The sequence below is a fragment of the Heteronotia binoei genome, chromosome 9 (genome assembly GCF_032191835.1).
Source record: "Heteronotia binoei isolate CCM8104 ecotype False Entrance Well chromosome 9, APGP_CSIRO_Hbin_v1, whole genome shotgun sequence".
Lineage (NCBI taxonomy): Eukaryota > Metazoa > Chordata > Lepidosauria > Squamata > Gekkonidae > Heteronotia > Heteronotia binoei.
In genome coordinates this window covers 105,292,176-105,298,690 of record NC_083231.1, presented here as the reverse complement: position 1 = coordinate 105,298,690, position 6,515 = coordinate 105,292,176, and positions in this window count along the sequence as shown.

Sequence of the window (6,515 nt, the reverse complement as noted above, 5' to 3'; positions counted from 1 at the left end):
TTTTGAATGGACCCAGATATTTCAGCGCAAGCTTACGACACCCTTGCGGGAGAGGCAGGTTTTTGGTGGATAGGAACACTGTCTCTCCCTCTTTCAGTTCCCACTGGAGGGCATGCTTTTTGTCAAAGTGCCGTTTATACTCCTTCTTTGCCTCCTCCAGATTTTCCTGAATCACTTTCCACCTCTCCCTTAGTCCCTCCCACCATTGTTGGCATGAAGTGGGCTCTTGAGATTCGGATGGTAAGGGGAGGTTGGGGAAAGGCTTCCCTTCATACCCATTGACAATTTGGAAGGGGGAGGTTTTGGTGGAGCTATGGAGGCTGTTGTTGTACCCATACTCCACGAAGGGCAAGAGTTCCACCCAATTTGTTTGCTGGTAGTTGATGTAGCACCTCAAATACTGCTCAAGAAGCCCGTTCACCCTCTCCGTCTGTCCGTCCGTTTGCGGGTGGTACGCGGAGCTAAGTCCCTGTTCGATGCCTGCCAATTTGCAAAACTCCCGCCAGAAGTTGGCAACGAACTGTGGCCCGCGGTCACTAATGACCTTTTCGGGGAATGAGTGTAGTCGGACCACGTGATTAAAGAATAACCGGGCCAACTTCTTGGCTGTGGGGAGTTTTTTGCAGGGGATGAAGTGGGCTTGTTTGGAAAAGGTGTCAACCACCACCAGTATCACTGTCTTCCCTTGAGAAGGGGGTAGCTCTACTATAAAGTCCATTGACACCACTGCCCATGGGCGACTGGCCGTGGGGAGAGGGACGAGGTGGCCCGGTGGCTTCCCTCCCCGCCGTTTGGACATAATGCAAGTGGGGCATGTGAGCACGAATTCAGAGACATCTTTCTTTAGTCGGGGCCACCAGAATTGTCGGATGATTAGATTAAGGGTTTTCACATACCCGAAGTGGCCCGCTAGGCGGTTAGAGTGGCATTGTTCCAAGTCCTCCTTTCTCAAAGACTTCGGCACGTAGATTTTCCCCTTGTGAAGCCAGACCCCCCCCTCGCCCTTCTCGAGCCCTTCCGGGCGTTCGTCTCCTTCCAACTCTGCTTCCGTGGCGAAACGCTCTTTTTGTGGTAATTCAGGAGCCCCAGTTTGTTTCCCTGAGCGGATGGTGACCCCTCCTGCGACTGCTGAGGGGGGGATGAGAGAATCGACTACCTCCTCTCTCTGACTTTCGTGCTGAGGCAGGCGTGATAGCGCATCGGCCAAAAAGTTTTTGGTGCCGGGGATATATTTTAACACGAAGTCAAATTTAGCAAAGAACCCCACCCATCGGATTTGCTTGGCCGTCAATTTACGGCGGCCGGTGAGGGCCTCCAGATTTTTGTGATCGGTCCAGATTTCGAAGGGGACTCGGGCTCCCTCCAGCCAAGATCTCCAGGTTTTTAAGGCAAACATTACTGCAAAGGCCTCCTTGTCCCAGACCGACCAGTTCCTTTGCTCATTGGAAAATTTGTGGGAGATATATGCACAGGGGCGTAGTTCCCCCTCTTCGTTCCTCTGCATCAATATGGCTCCCACGGCGACGTTGGAAGCGTCACATTGCACCACAAAGGGTTTCAATTCATTGGGGTGAGCCAATATTGGTTCAGAGGTGAAGAGTTGTTTGAGCTCTTGGAAGGCACGGTGGCATTCTGGTGTCCATGTTAGGCGCGCGCCGGGCTTTTTCGCTTCATCCCCTTTTCCCTTCGTTTTGAGAAGCTCCGTAAGGGGGAGCATCACCCGGGCGAACCCCTTAATGAACCCGCGGTAGAAATTTGCGAACCCGAGGAAAGATTGTAGCTGCCGTCGGGTTCTGGGAGGTTCCCAATCTAGAACCGCTTGAATTTTGGCGGGGTCCATGGCTAGCCCTTCCCCCGACACCCGGAAACCCAAGTAGTCTAGTTCCGTCTTGTGGAACTCACATTTAGACAATTTAGCATACAGTTTGTTTTTACATAAGGTAGTCAACACTTTCCTCACCAAGGGTACATGCGATTCGAGATCTTTCGAATAGATAATAATGTCATCAAGGTACACCACCACCCCCTTGTACAGAAACTCCCTCAACACCTCATTTATGAAGTTCATGAAAACCCCTGGCGCCCCTTAAAGCCCGAAGGGCATCACTAAGTATTCAAACTGTCCCATGGGAGTGTTGAATGCTGTTTTCCACTCGTCTCCCTCTTTAATCCTCACGCGGAAGTACACGTCTCGGAGATCGAGTTTGGTGAAGATCTTTCCCTCGGCCACAGTGTTCAATAGGTCCCTTATCAGCGGGATCGGGTAAGCATTGGACATTGAAATCCCGTTTATCCCACGAAAATCTGTGCAAAGTCTAAGCCCCCCATCCTTTTTCTTGCGGAACAGGACCGGGGCCGCATGGGGGGCCGTAGCCGGTCGGATGAACCCTCGCTTCAAGTTTTTGTCAATGAATTTTCTCAGTTCCGCCTTCTCTGCCCACCCCATCGAGTACAACTTTGCCTTTGGTAGCGTCTGCCCTGGGATTAGTTCGATAGCACAGTCCGTCGGGCGGTGCAGGGGGAACTCGTCTGCCTCCCGTTCGCTAAAGGCTTTCTTCAAGTCCCTGTACTCTTTGGGGATCGAACTGACTTCCTCAAGTGTGAGGCAAAGTCTCTCGTTCTGGGGGGGTGCTTTCGGGCCCCACTCGGTCTTCCAGTGGTGGTGCTCACACCGCCAGTCCGGGAATCGCACAATTTGCTCGGCCCATCGAATGTCCGGTTGATGTCTAGCCAGCCACCCTGCCCCCATCACTACGTCGAAGGAGGAGGATGGGGCTATGACAAAAGTTTCTACTCCCCAGTGCTCCTCCGTTCCCATAGGGGTGGCCTGAGTCTCTAGGGTGCAAGGCTCCCCCCTCATAATTGATCCATCCATTTGTTCGAATTGGATGGGGTGGGGAAGGGGGGTTGTGGCCAGCCCCAGCGCCTCCACCAGGCGCGGGGTGATGATGTCTCGGGTGCACCCGGAATCGATCATGGCCCTGGCGTGCATAAATCTTTTGAGATTGGGGTTCAAGAGGGTGACTGCCATAAACAATAACCCCCCGGTAACTCTCACCGTTAGTAGTGCCGGCGTTTGGTCGACCTGCTTTGCGGCACCGATTAAAGCAGGTCGCTGTCGTTTCCCGCCGACTCCTGCTCCCAGGACTCCTCGCTGGATTCTTCTATGGTGGTAATATCCTCGTCAATCGCCAAGGAGGTGGCGACGGCGCCCCGACTGGGCTCCTTCGAGCGGCTACCTTTCTTCTTCTGTGCCGTGGACGCTGGTTTGGGCGGCGTCGGGGTTGGAGTCGGTTTCACCAGGCAGTTGGCAGCCAGGTGGTTGGGGTCCCCACATCTGAAGCACTTCCGCGCGGTGGCCGAGGGGGTCGAAGTCATGGGGCCTCGCTTCCCCTCGGCTTTGCTGGGAGAGGGGGTCGGCTTCCCCCCCTTCTTGCTTTGTTGCTGACGCCGCATTCCGACATGCTGGAGGTCAGTTTCCACCTCTCCTGCCAGCTGAATCCAGCCCACCAGGGTGTCTAGTCTTCCCTGATGGTAACACCGATCTAGGATGTTCGCGTTCAGGCCGTTCTTGAACGCTGTATACTTCATTACTTCGTTCCAACCCCTGGCTGCCGCGCAGAGCCCCATGAACTCGGTAGCGTACTCGCGGGTGGTGCGGTTGCCCTGCTCTATTCTTTGTAGGGCCGTGATGGCTTTCTCCTCTCGTAGGGGGTCTCCATACTGTCGGAGCATCGCCTGTAGGAAATCGGCCACCGTGGCCAGCTCGGGCTTCCTTCCTGTGTAGAGCCCTACGTACTATTTCCGAGCCGGCCCTCGTAGCTTGGAGGCGATGTAGTCGACTCGGCTCGCTTCTGTGGGGTAGCCCGCTCCCCAGTGCGTGAAGAACGTGTTGCACTGGATTGTGAAATACTCCATTTCGTCCCCGTCTCCATCGAACGTGATTTTCAGTTCTCTGGTCCCCCCCCCCCGTCGCCCCCGGCCGGGGCGATCGGGGCCGGTAGCACCGGGGCAATCGGTCCGCCTGGTGGCGGGGCCGGGGGGCCCACCGGCGGTCTGACCGGTGGACCGGCGGGTGGTCCGGCCGGGGGGCCTGCTGGGGGGCCGGCCGGGGGACCCGCCGGAGGTCCTGCTGGGGGCCCCGCTGGTGGTCCGGCCGGAGGGCCCACTGGCGCTCCTCCGCCTGGGGGGCCCGCTGGAGGGCCCGCGGGAGGACCGGCCGGGGGGCCCGCGGGCGCTCCTCCACCCGGGATCTGGCCCACGGGTCCTGCCCCCTGAAGTGCGTGTATTTGGTCGCATATCGCCCCCAGGTTCTGTTGCATTTCCTCTGCCATCAGGGTTCGGGATGCGTGGACCTCGTCGTGGATCTCCTTACCCAATCGAACAATTCGTTGCGCAGTGTTCGGATTGGGTCCCCTCCGCCGTAGGTGCCGAGCCCCTCGTCTCTGGGCTCGTCCCCTTCGTCCTCTCCGCCGCCTGTGGCGAGGATCCGGTAGTGTTGCTCTGCGGCCTCCATTGCGGCCGTAGACTTCCTCGGGCTCCAGGTTCGGGGAGGGAAGGCGTCAACGGAAAAAGGCGCGGGGACCTTCAGCTTCCTCCTCGCCCCTGTTACCTTCGGTTCGAGGGGTTCCTCGTCGGGTGGAATGTTGGGCTCTCCGTTGTCTGGAGCCTTTGCCGCCATCGGGCCAGGTTGCCAGTACAGATAAGTCCAAAGACAAAGGATTACTGTTATAATGTCAGGACTTGGATGAACTTCAGTCGAGTCCAATACTTGTTGCAAGTTAAGATCTTTATTGAAGAACTACAGTACCAGAGTAACGAAATAACAGTAATGGCGACTCCTGGCAGTTGGTTACATTTTATGCTAGCAGCAAAGCACAATAAAACAATTATTCACACGGTCTCAAGCAGTTGTCTGTCTTCCCAGCGTTCGTTATCAGAAGGGAGGATGCTCCCCTGGTGTGAAGGCCAAACGGCCTGTCTTCAAAGGGCACCTGTGGATGTTAAGCAGAGACTATCTGCCGCCTGCCCCGCTGCCCTAAATATTTGGCATAGCAATGGGGCCAGGGTTAATGACCGTTGTCAAGCACTCTAAATTACAACATGGAGTCAGTTTGGTTAAAGCAAGCAAAGCAAAAGTTACAAGTCCTGACAATTGGGAGCATCAAGAAACTGAATCTCTTTCTCTCGACCAGAAAACATATTGACCCAATCAATCTGCGGGTAGTTAAAATCACCTATTAAGACACAGTTTTTACGTTTAGCCGCTATCTTTAAGCCTTCCATCATATTATAATTGTCCTCTGTCTTTTGATTTGGTGGGCGATAACAAACTCCCATAGTTAAATTTCCTTTTGGGCCCTCTATTTCAACCCAAAGCATTTCTTAAAGGGAATCTAATTCTCTGACATCAGTCTTACTGGACCGTATATCCTCTCTGACATACAGAGCCACCCCACCTCCAACCCTTCCCTCCCTCTCCTTCCGATATAACTTATATCCAGGAATCACCGTGTCCCACTGATTCTCCTCATTCCACCAAGTTTCTGAAATTCCCACAACGTCTATGTTTTCTCCAAACACTAAACATTCCAATTCACCAATTTTACTTCGAAAACTTATTGCATTTGCATACAAACATCTATAATTTCCCAGGCAAGCTAGGCCCGCCACCTTCCTCCTGCCGCCTCGAGACTCTGGCAGACAGTCCATACTGTTTGTCACCATCACAGTGGACAACTCTAATCCGTTACCCGGTAGAAAAATAGCAGCCAACCCTTCATCTCTTTGAGACGAGTCCTCCCGAACCAGAGACATTTCATCTCCTGTCGGCTTTCCCCCAAGATTTAGTTTAAAAACTGCTCTGCCACCTTTTTTATTCTAAGCGCCAGCAGCCTGGTTCCATCCGGGGACAAGTGGAGACCGTCTCTTTTGCACAGCTCCCGCTTGTTCCAGAAAGCATCCCAGTGCCTAACAAACTTAAACCCTTCCTCCTTACACCATCGTCTCATCCACACATTGAGACTTCTAATTTGTGTCTGTCTCTCCTGCCCTGCATGTGGAACAGGTAGCACTTCTGAGAAGGCTACCTTGGAGGTCGTGGCCTTAAGTCTCCCACCTAGCAGCCTAAATATTTCCTCCAGGACCTCACGACTGCATTTCCCCACATCGTTGGTGCCAACATGCACCACGATCACAGGCTCCTCCCCAGCACTGTTTATCAACCTATCTACTACATGCGTAATGTCCGCTACCTTCGCACCAGGCAGGCAAGTCACCATACGGTCAGTATGCGGTTTCGCCACTCAGCTGTCTATGGGGAAATTAAAACTATTCAGGGGAAGTGCACTGCTGTATTTTTATTTATGTTTTGGGGAGGAATGGGAAAGTGTCCTGGCTCCACCTCCAAAGTCTCCAAGGTCCACCTCAAAGTCCCCAGGTATTTTCTGAGTTGGACCTTCAACCATGCTTGGTTCTGTCAGTAAAAGGTGGCCTTCTGGCCTTTGAGGGAGAGC